The 25875-nt window shown below is 35.7% G+C and overlaps 1 pseudogene; it reads left to right on the top strand.

Annotated features, from left to right (window-relative positions):
* Window positions 1–776: 776 nt before the first annotated feature.
* Window positions 777–25201, top strand: LOC134379164 (ferritin heavy chain-like; annotated as a pseudogene).
* Window positions 25202–25875: the final 674 nt, after the last annotated feature.

Genomic DNA, 25875 nt, shown 5'->3' with positions numbered 1-25875 from the left:
TGCTTTTAAGATAGAACCATTGTTTTGGAAAAACAATTTGGTGCTATTTTGTGAAGTGAAACATGCAAATAACGAGCAAGTCCATTCTAAGGTGTTCACACCAGACTAAGGGTAGCCAAGTGCACCAGGACCCACAGGTAAAATATTCAGAGCAGCTCTATTCAGACTTCTAAAAACCGAGAAACTACCCAAATGTCGACTACCCAAACTACCCGAATGCATATGTTATCCCTATACAAATAAACAAAGTCTGCTCTAGTCATACACAGGCCTGGTATACAACAGTGGAAGTAAGTGACTTCTATTCCAGAGAACATGGATGAACCTTAGAAATACAATGTTAGTGAAGAAAAAGGAGGTCCCAGAAAACTATAGATAGTATGGTACCATTTTTATAAAACTCGGAGACTAAATGCTATGCTGTTTAAGCATATAAACACATGTGATAGACTTATTTTAAAAAGCAAGGGAATGATAAATGTAAAATTTTGGATACTCGTCAACTTGGGGTGGGTGCTTTATAAATTATGAAGAGCTCATACGTATTCTTTTGTAAATATGAAATATCAAATTAAAGAAATAAAGGAGAAAGGAAGAACTTGAGTTGTCTTCTTTCATTTTTTTTCTACTCCTAATGAAGAAAAAATAAATAACCGAGAGGCCTAGAGAAAGTCTGATTGTTAGAGAAATCGCTGTTGTGTCTCTTGAGCCTCTTGCTGTCTTCTTGCTCTCTTTACAGGAAGTGTCCGTGTGAAACCTCACTATGAACTCCAAACATGAAGCCCACATCCAACAGGACATGGGAGGCTTTCAGTTGCCATGAGCTGCCCCCAGAGAATCCACTCATTCCGTGTGCTTTTGTCGACTGTGTCATAGCTCAACTGAAGTCTCAACACGATAAGCTCTTCAAGGCAGAATATTTCCAGCTGTTGTGGTTAGGCAGCAGCAGGTTCTTATCTGAGGACAGCAGGGCCATGTGGCACACCACAGTCGGGTCAGTGTCAACGGAAGCATGCAGTCTCTGTGCACAGTAGCAAGGTCCAATAGACAGCAATTAGCACTAGGAGAATGAAGATGAACGGGACATATACATAACCTTCATAAAAATGTCACAGGGAAAAAGACTCACAAACCATATGGAACCACGCTGGGGCTCTCCCAGGCATGGCCTTTTATGTTACACTAGGCCAAGTGATGGATTTTTAAAAGAGATGTCTTTTCACTGCTGTGTCTCCCTGGCCAGCCCTACCACGGGTATTAAGTAATAGGATTCTTAAGGGATGTTGGATGAAATGTGAAGAGCACTTAGATCTTGACATTTTGTGGCTTTCTCCTCACTGAGTTTCTGGACCAGTTGTCTCATCTGCATAATATGTTGATAGTGAACTAGATGTAATATTTTCTCTTTGGGTATTAGTAATATTCTTCTAAACCTATGGGTATTTCAGAAGTTTACTCATCCATTTTCAATGCTAGGTGTTCTGTGTAGTTAGCAAGAAACAAAAGCTCTCATTGCTTGACTGAAGCAAAATAATAATCATTCAAAAGGATTTTGTGTCACTTACAAGATCACTGAGATGATTGCAGAATCAATCAGTCCCAGCACACAGGCAGGCACTAAGGAAAAGATTCAGCCAAAACCGTAGTCAAAACCTAGCCACAGCAATGGTCCAGCTGTGAGCACCATTATTGCTGGTGACCACAAGATCATGGCATGTTGGACACACTGGCTTAACTGCAGCTGCTGCCCCCTCCTGGAAAATTGAGAGTGGGGCCAACCACATCACAGCCAGGATGAAAGCTTATTTTGACCCTACTTTTTTGAAACAACTCCTGATTCAAAATCCTGAGGTCATTATTCAATGAAATATGTCTGATGCCATTGGAGGTACTCAGGATATATTACTGAAGGAAACAAACAAATACTCCCACCCTCTTAGAACTTATATTCTAGCACAGGTCAGGGAGAGTAGAACATCAGGAGACAGACCTCAAACAATAATTAGAGCACAGAAGTAAGTTATGTAAAATGATCATAAGTGATAAGTGCTTTAGGAAAAAAAAGGAGAGTAGACTGTGGAGATGTATTAATCAAAGTTCCCCAGAGAAACAGTCAAGTCGACACACATAAACCATCACAGGGAATAAGGAGGGGGAGGGGAATTTGCAGGTAGCAATTTTTAAATGGGGTGGTAAGGAAGGTCTCATTGAAAAGGATGACATTGGAGCAAAGATGTGCAGGACCATAGGGATGGGAGATCTTTTTGTAGCCATTGTGCAAAATACAATGTGGTACGTAGACAGTGAATTTATAGGGCAAAATGAAATGGTTTCAGGGATTGAAGAGGTTAGGAGAGGGGGGACAAAATAGGGGAGCCTTATGGAGAATAAAACAGGACATAAGGAGCTAACTGGGAACATGGGGCTTTTTGTGGTGGTTGGTATAAGCATGGATAAAGAGTTAAATGAGAGTTTTCCTTGATGAATTCAAGGCAGAGGATTGATCTCTGATTTCCCTCTAAAAGTGACCAGTTAGTTTACTTATATCATTAAAAATTCATGAATTTAAATATGTTTGATAGGTTTTAATAGTCTGTAATTATTTTTTTTCTTATAGCACAAATCATTCCATTTTTGGACAATAAGACTCTATCTTCTTTCATACCAAGCATCCTGGTTTATAAGCTGTCCTTCAAAACAGTTTTAACATAAAAGAATCTAGGAAATTCTGACTCATTAGCCCTTCTTGAGGAATCTACCATAATGATGACTGGGGAAATTTCAGCAAAAAGATTGAGGTGAGCATTTAATAATATGTCAATGTACATCTAAGACTAAAAGACAAGACTGACAGCAGAAGATTGATATACAAATGTTACATATTATGATACAAACAGATGATTCACAAAAAAGATACAAGAATGGCCTTCAAATATATAAAAAATGTTCAACCTCATTCACAGAGAAATAAAACAATGCTGGATGCAATTTCTCACCTATCACATTGGCAAAAATTAAAAATATGGTGACGTGTTCTGTTGGTGAGGCTATGGAAAAAAGGGCACTCTCATACATTGCTGGTGGGAATGCAAAATATACAACCATCCCCTGGGGAAATTTGGCAACACCTAACAAGACTACATGCGACTTTCCTTTTGACCCAGCAATAAAACTTCTAAAAGTAAGAAACTACGTATCCCTATGTTTTTCATTGCAGCATTGTTTGCAATTTTAAAATATTGGGAATGAAATGCCTAGGAGAGTGGGTAAATAAATTTTATACATCCACAAAATGAAGTACTATGCAAATGAGAAATGAGAACAGGTTACTAGAATGAGAAGGGAGCAGTACTTCATCAAGTGTATCTTTACCTCTTAGAAGCATAGTAACATCTTTCACCTACACCCCAAATAAATAATTTGAATTAATTGAGATGTGGAGACTCAAAATGGAATATAAGAACTAAGAAATGAAACTAACTGTATTACAAATGATCAAAAAAAATCACACTAGAGGGGATGAAGAAGGTAGAATTCACCTAAGTGACTTTAGGAAAAGTATTTTGACTGGCTACTATAAAGCTAAAGACAAAAATGACTAAGTAAAAACACTGTACTCTAGTTAGTAAATTTGTTTTTCACAAGGATTTGAGTTAGCAATTTTGCAACCATTTTATGTGCATACTACCATCAAATAAATAAATATACTGTAAAAGTACATATATATACACACACACATGCACACACAAGCACCTACACAGATACATAAACAGAGAGAAATATAGATGTATGTGCATGAATTGGTTAGTGCACATACATATATTTTCCAGCTTTGTCTGCTGAGAGGACACAGGGGCAATGACATCCCAACAGCAATGAGCACACCTTGCATCCAGTTGTTGATTTCTAAACACCATTCTCCAGTAAAACCCAGGGATTCTTGGAAAAATGGTTGATTCCAATATGGGGCAATAAAAACACAACATGAGCTTGCTGCAAGAAAATGATAAAGTATTCCAAAAAGGTTGGGGCATTCCAAAGGCTATAAGAAGATGCTCCCAATGTCCAAATGTAGAACAATTTGAGCAATAAAACAAATAAGAATTGTATTGGATTATAACCTATAAAATAACTTATCCATGAGTTCACACTGATACAAGCAATTGAATAAATAAACAAATGGAGAAGTGACAGCTCTACCTTACAGTACAAATCCAATTAATAAGTGTAGATGGAAGAGGGAAATATGAACTCACCATTAGGCAAACACCACAGTAATAATTGTTGCAGGCAAGACACACTGATGGATCGGTGGGAAAAGCTTGAGGAGAATCAGGATATTTACATAGTGTCAAAGTATCTCCCCAAAGATATTTATCAATTAAAAAGTGGAAAATAACTGTAGTGGAGAATACTGACACCACCTTAACCACGTGTTCAGATGTAATAATCAGTAATATGACATATTGACCTCATGTACTCACTGTTTATATGGCTCAATGAGGCCAAAACAATTTCTGTGGTATTTTTGCTAGAAAATACATAACCTCGATCTAATTACTAGAAAACATTAGACAAACCAAAGTGAGAGATATTCTACAAAAACTGATCAGTACTCATCAAAACTGTTAAAGTAATAAAAGACGAAGAAAGAATGAGGAACTATCATAGATTAAAGGAGACTAAGGAGACACAGAAATTAAACGCAATGTGCGATCCAAGATTAGGTCTTGAAACAAACAAAAAAGGGCATTAGAAGAAAAACTGATTACATTAAATGTAGTTTTAATAGTATGTTAATTTCCTGGCATTGATAATTGTTACTGTTAAGTAAGTTGTTAACATAAAGAGAAGTGGTGAGTGAATTCTCTGTTCTATTTTTGCAGTTATTCTGAAGTCTAAAATTATTTCCAATAAAAAAGCAAGAAAAAAAAGAAAAAGAAAATACATAGTGAAAAGGCATGCCACCGTGTGAGAGAAAATAATTGCAATATACAGGAAGATCAAAAAACTCATATCCAGAGTAAATTACAGATCAAGTAGAAAAAGACAGACAGCTCAATTGAAAAACAGGCAAGAGACTTGAACTAATACTTTACAAAGGAGGATGAAAAATTCCAAGAAATATATGAAAAGGTGCTCAATTTCATGAATCATCAAAGCTGTACAAATTAATACCACAACGAATACCGTATTTACCCACCAGAATGGCTAATATACAGAACAGACACAATCACACGTGGGTCAGGATGCAGAGCCACTGGTGCTGTCATTTACTGCAGGCCAGAAGGTAAATAGCTATAACCACTTAACTATTTGGCATTATCTACTAGAGTTTAACATACATATGTCATTTGACCTAATAATTCCACTTCTAGGTATGTACTCATTAGAAATGACAACATATGTTCATCAAAAGATATGCCATAGCCAAAAACTAGAATCTACTCAAATGACCATCAACAGTAGAATAGATAAAGTTTGGTAATCATTTGATGGAGTACTACACAGCCATGAAAATTAAAGGTACACAGAACAACATGAATGAAGTTCACAAGCATAAAATTGAGCAAGAGAAGCCAGACACACAAAAAATATGCTATGATATCATTGATATCAAGGTCAAAAACAGGCAGAACTAATTTGTGATTTTAAAACTCGTGGTGGCGATTATGTTTGGAGAGGAGGGTGGGAGGAGTAATTGGGTGTGCAGAATGGGTTCTTCTGGGAATCTGGAGACATTTGACTTACTGATCTGAGTGGTCTTATCAGTATGTTCCACTTTGTGATAATTTATGGATCTGTATTCTTAGGATTTTTGCACTTCAATGTATGTACAGTAAACTTTAATATAAACATTTTCTTTAAATCTTTTTTTAAATAAAAAATTGTTAGCAATTCAGGAATAGAGATAGGATTATTCCCAGATATCAGCTGGAGTCAACCTTACCTTGGTCCCACCTCACCCTTTTTTTTCTGTGTGGGGTGGAATAATAAACATTTTTTCCAATATCTACACATTTCTGTCTCTAACTTCCTATTTATGAAAAATTCTCCAACTCTTTTATTTCCTTTATTTTTGCTCTTTTCTTCTGTATATTCCCAGTTAATCTTAATGAGGAACACAGGCCCTCTTCCTTGATTTCTTCCCAAACATTCACAGAAAGCCAGTGTAAGAAATAGATTTTTACTTATAATTTAGGAAAAATGGGGCAAGGCAAGAGTTTCATGCAGATTATATGATTTAAACATAAAATTCTTAACCTTAAACTCTTTGCCATTATCTTCATCCTCTCCCCCTACCCAGTCCCTCCTGGAAATTTTCACTGTTTATCTCCTCTTCTTGGATTCTGATCCCCCATCATGTTTCTGCTCTTCACCAATCTTCTGTTTTTCCTTCTCCTCCCTAGCTAGCTTGGTGCAGTCTACCATATATACTTTTAAAATCACTTTATCTCATGTATCAGCTTGATGGCCATACCCTGAAAGTTAACTTCCCATATCAAAGATGTCTCATCAAATTGGCTAAACCAAATCAGTCTTCTTCCTTAGGATATGGGTTTGCCACTCTCTCCCAGGCCAACTTCTGCTGATGGCCCTTGAACTGACAATCTCTCTCCACTCTCCTTCATCCCTAAACTGTATTTATTTATACTTGTTTTCCTAAACATGTTGGTCCCAGTGTGCTGCCCTGAGTTTAATTTTGAAATAATTAAAATTATCTTTTAATTCAAAAATAGAGACAGCATAAAGACATGCAGCAGCTCAAAACAACAGAGCTGGTTTATTGTTCTTTTGTATCTTTTTCCTCTGAGGACTAATTCATTTCTATATGACCTTATCACCTCTTTATAATTTATTGCCCAAACAGTATGTTCATGCATATTTATTTGTCTTTTATTTTGCTACACAATTATTACATTTGTAGTTGCCTGATAGACATTATTACATGGAAGTCTGGTTATTATAACACGTTTGTCACATCTAAAACCCAATTAATATTTTCTACATGTCCACAATACTGGTCCACGATATTGATTACATCATACACCAGGATGAATAGATAGTAATAAGTACTTTGGATGCTTAATAAGACTGATAGCAGAGGAGAAAAAATAAACTCCTAAAAATTTTAGAGGCCTATCCTATTGATGAGGTTTTTATGGGTCCAGTGGTCTGGAGCATACTCGAACATCCCTTCTAAGACAAAGGTCAAGTTGCTGTTTCTTGCAGTCTTTTTCACTACAAAATAAGCTCAGTGTTTTGTGGGCCTCTGGATTTTGAGGCACTTGGGAATACTGCTCTGGCCCACTTATCAGGTGGCCCAGAAGGTTACAAGTTTTAAGGGGGACCCAGAAAAAGGGACAATTGTACACCAGATCCAGACTCAATGAAAGCTGCCTTGACACTTGGGCCATTTGTCTCAGCAGGTAAGAGGACTAGAGGCATCTGTGGTGAGTAAGTATGGAGGGTGGAATGTCTAGCAAGTTCCACAAGAGGAATCACAGTTCAGATGCTGAGCATTCTAGAACTAGGTCATGCCTGCTGTAGCAGAGAACTAACTCCTAGCTGTTTAAAAACAGTTCCTGATGTGTCCTTGAGCCCCTGTAGATCCCAACTGTCTGCCTGTGGTCCTGCAGTGACTGTGGTTCAGAAAAGAGCTGGTTGAAACCCCAGATGAGGCACAATCCTTGAAGATACCAACACTTGTCTGTTCAATTACATCATACCCTGGAGGGGAGAGTGATGTATCCTGACCAGAATTGGTACCTGAAATGGGTTTGCATTTCCTCTCTGCACTGTCTCAGCCAGCACCACTATCTAAGAACTACAAAAAGCCAATCCATTGTTATGGTATTCCGTATAACAGAGACTCAGATCAAGGTACTCATTTTGAGAAAAAAGACAAATGGCACCAGTCTATAAACCTTATGGCTCAGAACCAGTTCAGCTGAGGCACCAGCAACACTGTGGGATGCTGTATGTTTGGTCACCAAGTACCGCCTATTCATTGACAAGCCATTAGAACAGTCAGGTCTGGAAACTAAAGAGCAGAAGTAGTACAGAGGACCCTGTCACCATCATAGTGACCCTCTTTTGTAATTTTTGCTCCCCATTGACACTCAACAGATCAAAAATTCCAGTTCCCATGAAAGGAACATTTCTACTAGAGGACACAGGAAAAATTACACTGAACTTAAAGCTCCAACTACCACCTGGTCACTTTGGGTTCCTCATGTCAGCAAACAAAGGAGTAACTTAATCAGCTCTAATGCCCTGAAGATCTAGAGTTACTGTCACATCACGGGAATAGAGAGGGGAATATCTAGACCACAGGTTATTTCTGGGATGTCTCTTGGTGTTTCTGTGCTCAGCGATAATGGTGAGTGAACATGGACCAATGACAATTTGAAAAGGTAAAGGCATTAAAGATCCAAATTCTTTGGAGAAAGGGGCTAGGTTACCACTGTAGACAAGTTGGGATGCTTTCAAAGAGTGAAAGAATTTTAGAATGGGTAGTAGAGGAGTGAGAAGTGAAATACCAGTTTCAGCCTCAGGACCAACAGCAGCAGCAGGGAATGTGGCGTGATGCACTAAGCCTTTTGTATTGAGTCCTTATAGATATGGCAGCTGATCATGACCTAGAAGGGAACTACGCAATGCGCTTGACTTAACAAAGGTCACAAGCAGATCTAAAAGGCACAAAGGTAGACTGCATCATATACGTCTTGTGCATCACTCCATATTCTCTCTGCAGATTTCCACCAGCTTTGCTTATGGGCTTCTTGACCACACCTTGCTCAGGCCTGCACCTTGGCCCTCACTTCTGGCCCTAGAACATCTCTGACACTGCAACACAGGATGCTTGCATGAACCCACTTGGCCTTCAAGAATGTACAAACCAGAACTGCAGGGGCGTTTGATCTATGAGACTACTCTTGACTAATGGAGAAATGGAGAAATTCATGGATGTTTTTCTCTTTTTGTTCCCTGGTTGGATAATTCTGAGACATATTTTATGAGGCTTCTGAAAAGTGCCTGGCTGGGTGCAGCACCAGCCCCTGACAGTGACAGCCAACTCAACCTGCACCCTCGGGTTACCTTTCCCTTCCTCCCTGTTTCACTCCCCATGTACCTTTTCTTTCTCCCTGGGATCACTCCTCAAATAAACTATCTGTGTTCAAGGTTTTGTCTTGGGGCTCTCTTTGGAGATATCTAGGCTAAAACAGATTAGAGCAGAGATCAGAGCAGCTAGAGAATAAAATTGATCAAAATTTTATTTCACTTCTTTCAAAAGTGACTGTAAGACATCTGGTAGGTTTGGCTGTCATGCACTTATGTGAACTACAGGTATGAAGCTAGAGCAGTTTAACTGTCTGAAAGAGATGGGGTCATTATTACCCTCCCTATTACTAAGAATCCAATGAGGTTCTAGTGTGCTATGTTAACTGAGTCCACCCCCCAGATATCCCTCAAGAAATTGTTTTTGTACTTGCATTACATAAGAAACTGTATCTCTAGTCAAGCTAAATTCTGTGCTTACTTTATCAACATTTAAAACAGTTTCTCCTGTGTTTGACAAGTGTAATATCAATAAATCAATTTTAGTGTTTTAACATTAAAATCTTGTCTTTTTTTGTTGTTCGGTCTGAAAGTAATAGCACATCGTTTATAATGCACCCTGAACCAAGAATGCCCTCTTATAAAAGTCTTTAGTTTGTTTTTCCTTTGTAGAACAATATCCCTATAAATTGAAGAGAATCCATTGTTAAAACATGGGAACTGTCTTTGATGATTTTAACTATGCTAAGTAATAAAAGTAATTTTGGTCCAAATGGAAGAGACAACTCTTTGTCCTCCTTTTATTTCTGCCTGTCTCATTAAAGAAGGGGCTAAGTATTAATTTGGGAAATCACCAACTTTAAATGATGAAGAAGATGAGTGTGTAGACACCAATAAATCCAAAATCTGTCTTGCATATATCAGTATTTGATAAGAAGAAAGAAGGTGGAAGCTATTAACAATTCTACTTTAGTGTTACCAAAAATTGTTTTAAACAAAGGCAGTGTATCTGAGTTTAAATTAATTCAGTGTAAGAGAAGGTGTCTTAAGAATAATTAGAAATGCGATTGAAAAATCTTGACTCTATAATCTCTGTACACCACTCCTCAGCCTGCCCTTCAAAGCAAAATAAAGGATTCTCTCTGGTTCCCTTTCCTTCCCCCGTGCCCACCGAGAAAAGATGCGGAGACAAAGCTATGCAAGACCTCTGCTTTGTTGAATGAACCCAAGTTCTAAAAATTGCTTCATTTAAAAATTTAGTCTAGCATTTATCATTCAGAGTCTTTTGGATTTTAGCCATCCTAACTGGGGTTACATGGTATCTCAGTGTGGTTTTGATTTGCATTTCCCGGATGCTGAGTGATGTTGAGCATTTTTTCATATGTCTGTTGGCCATTTGTATATCTTCCTTAGAGAAATGCCTACTTAGCTCTTTTGCCCATTTTTTAATTGGGTTGCTTGTTTTTTTCTTGTAAAGTTGTTTGAGTTCCTTATATATTCTGGATATTAATCCTTTGTCAGATGTATATTTTGCAAATATTTTCTCCCACTCTGTTGGTTGTCTTTTAACTCTGTTAATTGTTTCTGTTGCTGTGCAGAAGCTTTTTAGTTTGATATAATTCCATTTGTTTATTTTTCCTTTGGTTGCCTGTGCTTTTGGGGTCATATTCATGAAGTCTGTGTCCAGTCCTATTTCCTGCAGTGTTTCTCGTATGTTTTCTTTAAGAAGTTTTATTGTTTCAGAGTGTATATTTAAATCCTTAATCCATTTTGAGTTGATTTTAGTATATGGTGAGAGGTATGGGTCTAGTTTCATGCGGAGAAAAAGGAACTCTCATACATTGTTGGTGGGACTGCAAAATGGTGCAGCCTCTATGGAAAATGGTATGGAGGTTCCTCAAACAATTGCAGATAGATCTACCATATGACCCAGCTATCCCACTGTTGGGAATATACCCAGAGGAATGGAAATCATCAAGTTGAAGGTATACCTGTTCCCCAATGTTCATTGCAGCACTCTTTACAATAGCCAAGAGTTGGAACCAGCCCAAATGTCCATCATCAGATGAGTGGATACGGAAAATGTGGTATATCTACACAAATGGAATACTACTCAGCTATAAAAACGAATGAAATACTGCCATTTGCAACAACATGTATGGACCTTGAGAGAATTATATTAAGTGAAACAAATCAGGCACAGAAAGAGAAATACCACATGTTCTCACTTACTGGTGGGAGCTAAAAATTAATATATAAATTCACACACACACACACACACACACACAAAAAAAAAAACGGAGGGGGGGGGAAGAAGATATAACAACCACAATTACTTGAAGTTGATACGATGAGCAAACAGAAAGGACATTGTTGCTGGGGAGGGAGGAGCGGGAGGAGGGAGGGAGGTTTTGGTAAGGGGCAACAATAATCAAACACAATGTATATCGACAAAATAAAATTTAAAAAAATAAAAAAAATAAAATAAAAAATAAAAAATACCTTCGGATCTGAAAAAATAAAATAAATAAATAAATAAAGAAAGAAAGAAAGAAAGAAAGAAAGAAAGAAAGAAAGAAAGAAATAATTCTAACTTGTGTAAAAAATAAAATAAAATAAAATAAAATAAAAATTTAGTCTAGCCTGAATGGATAAAATCTGTTATTTTTTCTTTCTTTCTTTTTTTTTATTATTATTTTTATTTATTTATTTATTTTTTTAATTTTATTTTGTCGATATACATTGTAGCTGATTAATGCTCCCCATCACCAAAACCTCCCTCCCTTCTCCCTCCCCCCTCCCCCCCAACAATGTCCTTTCTGTTTGCTTGTCGTATCAACTTCAAATAATTGTGGTTGTTATATCTTCTTCCCCCCCCCGTTTGTGTGTGTGTGTGTGTGTGTGTGTGTGTGTAAATTTATATATTAATTTTTAGCTCCCACCAATAAGTGAGAACATGTGGTATTTCTCTTTCTGTGCCTGACTTGTTTCACTTAATATAATTCTCTCAAGGTCCATCCATGTTGTTGCAAATGGCAGTATTTCATTCGTTTTTATAGCTGAGTAGTATTACATTGTGTAGATGTACCACATTTTCCGTATCCACTCATCTGATGATGGGCATTTGGGCTGGTTCCAACTCTTGGCTATTGTAAAGAGTGCTGCGATAAACATTGGGAAACAGGTATACCTTCGACTTGATGATTTCCATTCCTCTGGGTATATACCCAACAGTGGGATAGCTGGGTCGTATGGTAGATCTATCTGCAATTGTTTGAGGAACCTCCATACCATTTTCCATAGAGGCTGCACCATTTTGCAGTCTGTTATTTTTTCAATCATAAAAATGTTAATCACATTTTCCATCTGAAGATCCAACTGATAATTAAAAACAGTAGATCAATTGGAATTAGTCTAACACATTTTTAGATAAAAAGAAGTTTTGAAAGCATAGGAGAATGTGAAATGTGGAAAATTACAGATTTTACAAAAGAGTAAAGTGGTGCCTCTCATATATGGTTGTTGCAAAAATTAAATGTGGACTTTGAATCGTAAGTTGACTGAGTAAGCCACCACACATAGGCTGACTATATTTTCCAGGTGAAAAATCAAGATAATGATTTTATATCAGTTCTATGTGTGGGAAGCATTCCAAAAGATATTGATATTCCTGGAACATTTCAATCATTTTCAAAGAATGGAAAGACTAGATTATATTGCAACTATCCAAGAAATCTACACCATATGGTCATTGCACTTAAAAAGAAAATTTAGACATTAATAACTTTTTAAAACTTACTAAAAAAACCACGGATTATAAAATGAGCATCTAAGACTAAATATTTGTTAACATTTTGCCATAATTAATATATTTGTGAGCATCATTTGCATGCATATTCTGTAGTTTTACTTTGTATGTACTCAGTCATAAACAGTATATACTATTTTTGTTTTTAAATGTCATGCAATTGACATTAGACTGTAGGTATTCTTTCTGCAACTTCTTTTCTTTTGCATATCAGTATATTCTTGAGATTTTTCCATACTGAAATCTAGTTTTAATCGCTGTGGTGTTTCCCTTTCATAAGTAGATCATGGTTTGTCTATTTCCTTACTGAAGATAGGTGGGTTGTTTTTAGTTATTTTGTTTGTTTGTTGCTTTAACAAGCAGTGCTCAGTGAACATCCCAGCACCTGTCTATACACATGGGCTAATATGGCTCCGTTATAAGGTATACAGTGCACCGTACAGTAGGTATGTCGTATGTGTGGGTTCACGTCTTGACTCTGTCATCTACTCCGTGTAACCTCTTCGATTCTTTCCTCATCTCTAAAATGTTCATAAGAATAGTAACCACCAGTGACAGACTGCTGTTGTACTCCAATATCATTCTGCCCTTTGTCCCTAAAAGAGTTTTAGGTACATACAGGGCCACCCTGATAAAGGCTACATTTCTTAGCTTCCTCCAGCTCGATGTTGCCTTCTGATTACAGTCTGGCTAATGGGATGTAAATGGAAGAGATTTATACCCCTGCGTGTATGTTTGCCTGCTTTTCCCTTTTCTGCTGCCTAGGAAATGACAAGAGACAGACACGGTAGCCTTAGTCCCAGAGGTGGAATCTCCATCTTGACCTTGGTGGACTTGCCCTATTAGCTCTTAACTACCTATCTCTGGACTGTTACATGGAAGATAAATAGACTTTGCTATTTAACCACTGGGTTTTTCTCAGTCCCTTTGTTACAGAAGTCTAGCTCCTATCGAATAGAGCACAGTTTATAGCATTGTCATATTAAATGAGTTAATATATTCAAACCATTCGAATACAGTTTGATAAGTATCAACTTTTTTTATTATTATAGCAATTGCCAGATTGCTCTACAAGGTGTTTCAGTAATTTATAAACACACCAGTAATGCTTAAATCTTTACACTTTATTGCATTTTTATATTTTGGCAATCTGATGGATGTGTACTTCTTTTTGCTAATTTTTTTATTAAGCCTTTTTAAAAGGAGGAACAATAACTATTTAGAAAAGTGCACAAATCGCAAGTATTCAGCTTAATGAATATTTATAAAGCGAGCATATATGGGTGGTCAGCACCCAGAACACAGAGCTCCTCATGCCTCCTGCCGGTCACTACCACCCTCCTCCCCAAAGGCAACTTCTCTCCTGATTATCAACAGAATAGATGTTACGGGGTTCATTGTGTCCACACAAAATTCATATGTTGAACTCCCAGCATCACAGAATGTGACTGTATTTGGAGATAGGGTCTTTAAAGAGGTAGTTTAGTTAAAATGAGGTCATTAGGGTGGGCTCTAATCCAGTGTGATGAGTGTCTTTATAATAAGAGGAAATCAGGACATAGACATGTTCTAGGGAAGTCCACGTGAAGACACAGAGAGAAAACGGTTATCTACAAGCCAAGGGGAGGAGCTTCGGAGAAACCAACACTGTGGACACCTTGATCCTGGACTTCCAGCCTCTAGAACTGTGAAAAAATAAATTTCTGTTGTTTAAGCCATCCAGTCTGTGGTACTTTGTTATGGCAGCCCTAGAAAACTAATACAACAGAGTAATTTTGCCCAGAATCTTGAAGTATTAGAATCAGCATCAGATTCAGGATTTTTTTGCGTTAGATCCTTGTATTCAACATTATGTTTTATTGAGATTTATTGTATTTTTGAACATGGTGGTAGTCCATTCATTCTAATTGCTCTATAGCATTTCATTATGTAAATATATGACCAGTTACTTATCCATTTAATATTGATGAGCATTTGAGTCACTCCCAGTGTTTGGTTACTATGAATAGTGTTGCTCTGAAGATTTTTGTACGTCTTTTTGTTAGTATATGTATTCACTTCTCTTGAGTATCAACCCAGGAATGGAATTGCTGCATCATGGTATATGCATGTATTCAGTTACTATAGATTTCACGGAAAACCTTTCTAAAGTATCAGTCTGCACCCCCAACAGCAGTATAGTTCACTTAGTCCATATTCTTTTCAGCACTAGGCATTTTCTATATTTTTCATTTTGGTCATTCTGGTGTGCAATAAAACCTCACCGTGATTTTAATTTGTATTTTCCTAATCACTAAGGAGGTTGAGCACTTGCTTATGGGCCAACATATGGCCAATTTTCATAAATATTCCAAGTATACTTGAAAAGAATACATGCATTCTATAAAAAGTTTGTACAGTATACCATGATATTTCAATTCAGTCAACTAGGTATTCATGTTGCTATAGTCTCCCATCTCCCTATTAGTTTTTGGTATAAAATGTCCCAATGATTGTTGGTTTATCCATTTCTCCTTAATGTTCTGTCAATTATTAATTTATATATTTTGAGACTTTATGAGTTGTTATATATTCCTAGCAGATTGGAACATTTACCATTTTGAAGTGTTACTCTATCTCTAGAAGTGATTCTTGCACTAAAGCCTACTTTTTCTAATATTAGTATCACTTTATGAAATTTCTTTTGGTTAATATTCTCATGACTATCTTTTTCCATTAACTTTTTTCTTCTTAAAATTTGTTTTCAACATTTCTACAGCTTTACATTTAAGATGCATCTCTTGTATGTCTTAAGTGGCTGGCTTTTTAAAACATCCAATTTGACAAACTTTGTCCTTTAATCACAGTGTGCAGACTGCTTAATTAAATAGCTTATATATTTGGATTTGAACCTACTACCATTCTACTAGTTATTTTCCTTTTGTTCTTCTTTTGTCCTTTCTTGTTTTCTTTAGGGTTAATCAAAGTATTTATTATTTCATACTTACTCTTTTTACTTGATAATTAGTTATTTTACTATTTTTTTACTGATTACCCTAAAGATTAAAACACAAATTTTTGATTTATTACTTTTTAATATAAACTATTACTCTTACCACACCCTCAACAATGCATGTATTCTTTTCCCACTTTTTGATCTATTAGTTATCATGTGTTTTACTTCAAATATGTTAGACCACACAATGTATTAGACAGCATATTAGCATTCATCAGATATACTCATATATTTATCTTTTTAGTGTTCTTTATTCCTTTCTATATTTCTATTTAGTCTAATTTTTGCCTACCTAAAGAATCTAATTTCTTTTAGGATTTTTTTAGTATGAATCTGCAGATGACAAACTCTTAGTTTTTAAATATCTGAAAAAGTTTATTTTACCTTTTTAATTGTAATGGATATTTTTGCTGTGTTTAGAATTTTAGGTTAGCAGTTATTTTTTCAACACTTTTTTAAAAGTCACATTTTCTTCTAGTTTCCAGTGTTTGTATTGAGCAGTTAGCTGTAAGTCTTTCCCTTGCTTTTTTGAAGGTAACATATTTTCTGTCTGGGTGCATATGAGATTTTGTCTGTACCTGTACTTCTGAATCTTTGGGGTTTCGATAGTTTTGCTGTGATGTGTATTTATGTGTGATTTCTGTGATGTGTATTTATGTGGGATTTTGTGGTTGATATAACTTTTTGAGCTTAACATTTTCTACAAATTTATAAAAATTCTTAGTCATATTTCTTCAAATAATGTTGGTGTCTCACTTTCTCTTTTCTCTCCTTTACACATATCAGACCTTTACACATGTTAGACATTTGATCATGTCCAATGTGTTTTTTATAATATATTTTGTACTTTCCCTCTTTTTCTCTCACTGTGCTTCATTTAAGCCAATTCTTACAAATTTATCTTCCAGTTCACTAATTCTCTTTCTAGCAGTGTTCAGTTCTCTGTTAAACCAGCTCACTGAGTTCTTAATATTAGTTATTCTATTTTTCAAACTTGAATTTTTATCTGATTTTTTTCTAGATTCTAGTTTTTGGCCAAAAGTCTCTATCTTGTCATAAATTTTTCTTAAACCTACTAATTGTTTGAAAACCTGAAGAGCTGTCTATAATATATGAAGTGGAAAAAGGCGAGTTACAGGTTAATGAATAAATATGTTCTCATTTTAAACATCTTTACATCTGTTTATATATGTTTTTGTGAACACAGAGGAGTGATATATTAGTTATCTACTGAAGGTGGTTTTGGAAAAAGATGGAGGAAAGGGTGACCATATAAATGGTTTTCCTACATCTGTATTCTGTTGAACATATTACATCATACCAATTACAAGACCAAAACAAAAACATTTGCTCTTTGGAATATTACAAAATCAAAACAAAAAATCCTTTGAAAACTGAATAAAGAAGAAAATATTAACTGCAATAGGTAAAAGTTCCAATCTACTAGTCATATAAAACAATTCATAAAGTCTCAAAATATGTGTCTGAAAACTGATATTTGGATCTCCTATAGATCTATTTCTATTTTCTCAAACTTTTCTTTGTTTTCAGTAATTTAATTCTATTTCTGATATGACTAGCAACTTTAACTGAATGTCAAACACTGTATATAAAATGATTTAATGATAATTTGAGGCTCTTGATGATATTAATTTCCCACAGGAAGAACGAACTTTTGTTTCTGGCAGACAGACAATTAGAATTGAAGTACATCACCTTAAGCAATCATTGAACTGATTCAAGGTATTTTTCGGTAATAGCGAGAGGTACTCAATTTCCAGTTCCCTTAATGCAAAGGAATAGACTTTCTAGATTTTCAGTGGAATATCTGTGGCATTTTTACCAGAGTCTTCTCCTATGAGAAGGTCTTATCCAGTTTTTCTCCCCAGCCTTTGAGACTGCTGGAAACTCTCCATCACTTCTCAATCTCTTGGTTACTAGTTTTTGTTTGACTTTTTGCCTCTTGGCTGAAAGTTATGAATCGGCAAATATTTTAATGGTGCAGGCAACAGTGAATGTTGAGTTAACCCCTCTGTTCTTCCTTTCCCTTTGGAATCTTGGCTCCTAAAATTCTAACTATTTTCATTGCTGTTTGAAGTCTTAAAATGTATTTTTAAAATTAAGATTTTAATGCAAGTTAGTCAGCTGTAGTTAAAAGTAAAAATCCTTTGTTATTTTATTTTCATACCCATTTGTTGTAGAAAGGTTGAGAATACAATGGTACTTCAAAAAGTTTGTTGGAAAATAGAATTAAAAGATAATATGAATCTTTTCCACAAACTTTTTGTAGCACACTTGTATTTTTATGTATTTACTGGCCATTACATTTTCTTCTCTGTGAACCCTTTGCCCACATTTTAATGGGTTGCCTGTTGGTTTATAATACATGGGGAACCCCAGATACTATTTGGAAGAAAGAGATTTTGATATGTCTGCAAATATCTTCTAGTCAGTGACTGCTCGTAATTTTTTTATGTTGTCCCTTGTCACACAGAAGATTTAAATTTTAATAAATTCAAATTTCAAACATCTTTTCCTTTATAGTTTGTGAGTTTTGTATCTGGTTTAATAAATGCTTCTGTGTCCTGATGTCAAAAAATACCCTCTTAGGTTATCTCCTAAAAGCTTTACAGTTCTAATTTTCGTATTTAGGTCTTTAATTTACTAGGTAGTTTTCTCTGTGTTGTATTATGTAGGGATAACCAAATGTTCTGGCACTATGTATCAAAATGTCAATCTTTTCCCAGCCATTTGGTGATGTTGCTGTGTTTTCTTTTTAAAATTAAACGTACTACTTTAAAATTTATTAATAGTATTAATTTCTTTTTTTATGTTCACATAAACTTCTTAAAGACAGTGATCACATCCTATGGCATTTTGATTCTCTCAAACTTCTCAAACTTCATTAAATTAAATATTAAAAATCTTGCTAATGAATATAGTGATCAAGATTGATTGAGGCTATGCAATTATAAACAACATAGCACTTTTAACCTCTCACAGCATTTACAGTCATGAGTTCTATTGGGTCTTGCAGAAAATATCCAACATGTGCAACAAAATTTGACTTTTGATGACTCTAAAATGAAGCTATAGAAAAGTAATACTATCAATACTAGTTAACATTTATTGATTTCTTATTATATGCTTGATAATGTTCTAAGAACAAGTATTAACTCATTTATAAGAGAACAATGAGTAAGTTTAATACTAGTATGTACATTTTTAGATAAGAAAACAGAAGCACATTGTTGTGAATTTTTCCCTAGTTTATAAAGATAGTCAATGCAGAGCCACTTTATTTAAATCCACTTTATTTTAGCATAAAATAAATGAAGTATTGCTACTACATAACCTTCAGTTGAACGCTGAATTATGAATATATTTCTAAACAAAACTGTAATCTTCTCTGTGAAGTGTGTTCACATTTAGTATACAAATGCAGCTATCATAATCCTCAATAATAATTTATTAAAAGCTTACCAGGTTTGTGGCATTGTACAAGGTGTTAAAATTAACTATAATTTGCTCGAATTTACATAAAACATTTGGTATGTCTTAATTTCACTACTCTTTCCTTGATAATGGCTGCATTTAAGGGATAATGCACTTTATGTGCTGCTCTGGTGGTAAAAACTCATTTCACATAAATGAAGTAAAGAACATTTAATGAACTGCTCTATGCATGTGAAAGCCAACAGCAATATTAGAAATGGTGTTTATTTTATAGCTCAGAAACTGCATTTTAAATGCTAGTATATGTTTATATGACAGTTCTATTAAATATAAAAGAGACCCATTACAAGGGAAGTCTTTTACATGGGCTTTTTATACGGTCTGAATAGCATACCCAGCCCTGCAACTCCTCATGCAAGACATTTTTAGAACCTTATTTATGTTAAAGCCATAACAAACTAGCAACTAGAAAACTATAATGGGCACAAACGGCTAATAAAAATGAGATTGTTGAAAATACTTCTTAATAATAACTTAGGAAGTACCCTGATAAAACAAAGTCAAGGCTTGGTGTCTCTGGAAGCCTGCCACTCTAGTAATCACAGACATTTGGCCACAGGTACTTCTCTGTTCCATCTTCTTTGCTTTCTTGGCTGGAAACTAAACAGCCAATGCACTTTAAGGTTGGTATTTGCCCTATTTTTCATTCTAAAGCCTACTGAACCAGATACTATGGAAAAAATCCTAGGATTGTTCTTCCTCTCTGCACTGATTACTTATTGGGTGACTGCTCTGCATAAGTAGGGCAGATGCTCTGAAATTGGTCAGAGGGGGAAGAATGCCAGCACATGTTCTGGCTGTGTGTGTGTGTGTGTGTGTGTGTACATGAGCTGCATATGTGTGTATACTTGTACATGTGTGTTATGTGTGTAATGTAAGGCCCTGACACTTGAAATCTGGATCACTTCTCTGCTGAACTGCTATGTTTAGACAAGCTGGCTAAGATGAACAGGTCAAACCCTTTATTTATAGACTAAAAACTATTTGATCTGGGGTAGATATCAGCTCTACAGGCAAACATCTTGGGCCAAAGTCATTTTATTGCTGCATCTTGCAGGATGCTGAAATAGTTCATGTGGCCCTTCATGTGAGCAAAGGAAAAATTCCCACAGACAAGTGGGCTGGTCAAGTGTGAAATGCTCCTTGAATCACCCAGCCTGATAAGTGTTTATATAAGCAGGAATATAAAGGAATGTGGGAAGAACACCTTTAATTTTGAACTGGTGGGAACCTGACAAATTTTGCTTACCCAGTGCCTGGTAGTACACTGCTATGGCAGGAACTGAGGCAGACAGCAAAATAATGCTATCTCTTTGTACACTTGGGGATGTTGGAACCCCGTTGAATATAGTTTAAAAACTACTCGCCCACTATAATTATTTATGCCATGACAAATAGTCCAAAAAACATCAATTTTTGGAGTTGAATGCTACCTTTGAGGTCCACAACACTTGCCTCTCATACAGTGTGGAAATTCTTTCCACAACACCCCTGGTGATGGTCCTCCAGTCTATTTTGGAATTCATTATTGGGAAGAACATGATCTTAAAATTTGTCCAGCTTCACTTGTAAGGAAACTCTTTACATGACCATTCCCAACCCACGTATGCTTAATTTACGTTAGCATGTCACTTAAATGAAATGGCCACCCAAGAACAGCTGGCTCATCTTATAAACTTCCCGCCGTCATTCTTGGAATTTCCCTCTGTGACAGAGAAAAATTATGAATGTATAATTATTTATATATATTAATGTAGTTTCAGCCTGTGTCTTCCTGCTCAGCTCCTGAGCCTTTGTTGAACTAAGTGAAAAAGAGAATTGGAAGAAGCCAGAAGGCTGTAGATTGGTTTACATCAGAAGGGCAAGGAACCCTTTGTAGAGAACCTGAGAGGATCCAGAGTGCCAATATGGAGGCAAGAGTTTGAGCTAGCGTAAGCAGAGTTTGGGGGAAGAGTGTTAGGACAATAGAAAAATATGAGGGCAGTTGCTTGAGGCTGCAGACTTTGAGACACAAGTGCAGGGGATTTTAGAAATTTTGACATGTGTATGCTATATTATTCTCTCTTTGGCTCTCTTTCAACAGACGTCAGTAAAGATCAATTGCTTTTGAAGGCATTTGAAGTTTGGTTTCTGCATGAGGAAGCCTACTTGTTCTATGTTTCTCTCAATCCACTTACAACTTGATCCAACCCTCAGTTTTTACCTCATTTGTATCTTTTTAACTGTGCAGATTCAGTTAATGACATGAGAAGACACCACTATCAATATTTTGTGAATGTGGAAAACATGAATATTATAAATTCACTTCTGCAAAAAATACTGACTTGCTGAGAGTAAGCTGGCAGCTTGATTGAGCTAAGCCTCTATTACTTAATTTTGGCTCCATGAACACCATCTTTATGTGGTCCCTTGCCAATCACTAATTCATCCTCTATTCCTATTATTACAACTTTTCTTCTGTTATATTAACGCTATTGATTAGTATAGTCAAATACCCCATTCTAATTTCAGTCTGGGAGACGTGTCTATTTCTTAGTGTTTTTAATATTTTCTTCTTTATTCAATTTCCAAAGGAATTTTTTTGTTTTGACTTTGAAATTGTTCCAAAGAACAATGTTTTTGTTTTGATTTTGTAGTTGGTATTATGTTATATGTTCAACAGAACACAGATGTAAGAAGAAAACCATTTATAAGGTCACCCTTTCCTCCATCTTTTTCAAAATCCACTAGCAGTGGATAACTGATATATCACTCCTCTGTATTCACAAAAACATATTCAAACAGGTGTAAAGATGTTTAAAATGAGAACACATTTATTCCTTAATCTTTAACTTACCTTTTTCCACTTAATATATTATGGACAGCTTTCCAGGTTTTCCCTGTAATTCACTTTTTAAATAGTACAAATATTCTATCTTAATAATTTTCTATAATTTATTTAATTACCTCTTACTAATGGATATTCAAATTATTTCCAACATTTTCCCCCTATAAACAATGTTTCAATGAACACTCTTGTATAATAATCTTTTTTTTTCCCCCTGTAGGAGAAAATCCCAAATGTGAGATTGCTGGGTCAAAGGTTATGTACAGTTTGTATTTCAATGATATTTTCAGACTCCCTTCTTGAAATACTTTTTAAGCCAACGTACAAGTGTACTACCTTCCTCTCATTTTCATTTGCACTGAATATTATCAATCTTTTAAATTTTTGCCATCCTGACACTTTAAGTTTCATTTCCTTCGTTAGTAGTAAATTTAAGTTTTGCTTTCTTTTCTTTTTTGTTATTTGAACTTCTTAAAAGGTGTTTTATGTATTAATATCCTTTGTCTATTTTTCTACTTGGTAGTTTAACTTTTTAAATGAATATGTAGATGTTTTCTCTTTAACATTTGTTGTTGTTTTCTTTCCTTCCTTTCTCCCTTTCTCCTTTTGTCTCTCCATCTCTTCTTTTTTCTTCTTTCATGCTCCCTCTCTCTTTCTCCTTCTTTCTTTCTTAAAACCAGTCCATTTTCTTTTTCCATTTGAGTTTCTCTATGGTGACATTTATCATACATCTCAAGTTTTTACGTGGCAAAGCAAATGTCTGTCTTTTCTCACATGTCTTCTGAGTCCTTGTCTTGTTTAATAAAGTCTTCTCCCCTTTATCACTATTATGTGTTTTCATTAGTCAGATGTTCAGAGTTTCAGTGTTCTACCATGACTGGTGTGATTTAGGCCACCATAAGGATATATAGCAGAAGGCCTGTTGGGTCTTTTTTTGGTTTATTATTACTCCAGCAAAACACGAGCAGGAAGTTCTTTTTAAAAGGCACACAAAATATTTTTAAAAATTTTAAAATACAAAGAATTAATTAATGTTGCATCTGAGAATATTTCTAGCAATTGACCAATTATTCCAGCCTGTGGTGTCTTTCTCTGTAAAGTAAGACAGTTTAAGATAATCTCTGGTGTTCTGGCTTCTTTCGAAACTTTCATGATTTTTAAGACTATACTACCAGTGCTTTAAAGATAACATCTTCAAGTTACTGCAGGGCTCCAAATTCAGTATCTTTGGACTTGGAATATGAATAAAATAATCAAATGCTCTTTATATACTTATTGTCCATCTTAAGCTTTAATTCTCTCTTAACCAGGCAGGTTCTTCATGTTTGGAGATTGTTTTTCTTGATAGGGCTCTCCTAATAATACAGCTTCTGGATATGAGGTAGCAAGACTGTAATACGGATAACATCAATTTTCATGTGTCTAGTTGTATCTAAATCTAATTTCTGATTAAAAGTGCTAGCATCAAAATAATCAGGAGGAAATGCTAGGTTTTGACTTTTGAAGGTTTTAATATCTCTGAGTCTACTAGAATAGTTAAAACAACTTTGAAAACAAAAATTAAAGTTAGACAACTGACCCTATATGATTTTGAGACATAATACTATAGCCATTAAGACAATATGATATTGGTAGAAGATAGAGAATAGAACAATAGTGTAAACTAGACAGTCTAGAAACTGACAATTGATTTTCAATGAAGATGCAAATATAATTCAATGGTGAAAAGATAGTCTTTTCAACAAAAGGTGATGGAACAATTGGATGTTCAAGTGCAATCGATCAATCAGTCAATACATAAACAAACAAAACTTTGATCCATATGTCACACCATATGCAAAAATTAACTCAGAATGGGTCATGAACCCAAATATAATTTCTAGAAGAAAACACAGGGGAAAACCTTTGGAATCTTGGGTTAGGCAAAGAGTTATTAGATGCAACACCAAAAGCACAATTCAAAAAAGAAAAGATTAATAAATTGGACTTCATAAAAATAAAAAAAAATGTTCTTTGAAAACCACTGGTAAAGGATGAAAAGACAAACCAGTTGGAGAGAAAATCTTTGCCAAGCATACATCTGATAAAAGACTTGTATCTAGAACATGGAAAGAACTCTCAAAATGCAATAACAAGTAAGAAAAGGGACCCGTCTTCAAAAATGGACAAAAGTTTTGAACAGGTACTTCACCTAAGAAGACACATGAATGGCAAATAAGCACAAGAAAGATGTTCAATAAACTTAGGGAAATGCAAATTAAAACAATGAGATAGGGCAGAGGTTCCTCACAGAGGTCACTGTGGCTTCCTGCAGAAACCGTGCTTCCATGGATCCTGGCTCTTCCCTCATCTCAACCCCCACCCCAGTGGGCTGGCTGATCAGAGCCAGCCCTCTGACATCTCCTCACAGAACCCTCAAATGGCCTCAAGGTCCCTGCTGCCTACCATGAAGACTGTCCCCCTCACAAGTTCACGAGTACTATCACCAGGACTCAGAGGTTGCCATCAACCACCAGAACCACCTGGAGCTCTATGCCTCCTGTCCCTACCTGTTCATCTTTTTCTACTTTGACTGCAATGATGTGGCTTTGAAGAACTCTGCCAAACGCTTTCTTCACCAATCTAATGAGAGGGGACATTAGCTGAGAAACTGATGAGGCTACAGAACCAACAAAATGGCCAAAGGTTCATTCAGAATATTAAGAAACTAGACTATGACCACTGGAAGAGTAGGCTGAATACAATGGACTGTGTGTTCCACTTGGGAAAAAGCATGAATCAGTCATTACTGGAATTGCACAAAATGGCCACTTACAAAAACAGACCCCCACTTATGTGACTTCATTGAGTTACCTGAATGAGCAGATGAAATCGATTAAAGAATTGGGTGACCACTGCAACCAACTCATATGAGATGGGGCCCCAAGAATCTGGCACAGCAGAGTATATCCTTGACAAGCTCACCTTGAGAGACAGTGGTGCTGATAGCTAAACCTTACACTGATTTTTCCCATAGCCGTGGGGGTGACTTCTTTCATCACCAGGGCACTGCATGCCTTGGTGTTTAACTTTATCTTTTCTATAAGTTGTACTAAAACATCCACTTAAGTTCTTTTATGTGTACTATTTTAAAAATAAAGTAATTTGGTACTCCCCTCCCCTCCAACTACAATGAGATACCACTGCACACCTATGAGAATGGCTAAGATTTAGAAGGTTGACCAAACTACATGGCGGCAGCAAAGTGGACCTCTTACACACTACTGGTAGGAATATAAAATGGTACAACCACTTTGGAAAACAATTAGGCAGTTTCTTAAAAAGCTAAACATATACCTATCATATGATGTAGTCCTTTCACTAGACACTTACCCAAGAGAATAAAAAGCACATGGTCATATAAAGACTTGTACACAAATGCTCATGAGAGCTCCATTTACAATAGCCAAAATGTGGAAACAACGCAAATTTCCACCAATAACTGAATGCATAAACTAACTGGTCTATACATCAAATGGGATGATACTCAGTGATAAAAATGGATGAACAGCTGATACGTATCACACATGAATACATCTCAAAATAATAAGGCTGTGTGAAAGAAGTCAGAACAAAAAGAGAGTATCATGTATGATTCCAATTTTACAAAGTTCTAAGAAATACTGA

The sequence above is a fragment of the Cynocephalus volans genome, chromosome 5, assembly GCF_027409185.1.
Source record: "Cynocephalus volans isolate mCynVol1 chromosome 5, mCynVol1.pri, whole genome shotgun sequence".
NCBI lineage: Eukaryota > Metazoa > Chordata > Mammalia > Dermoptera > Cynocephalidae > Cynocephalus > Cynocephalus volans.
This window is presented reverse-complemented; position numbering and strand designations above follow the sequence as displayed.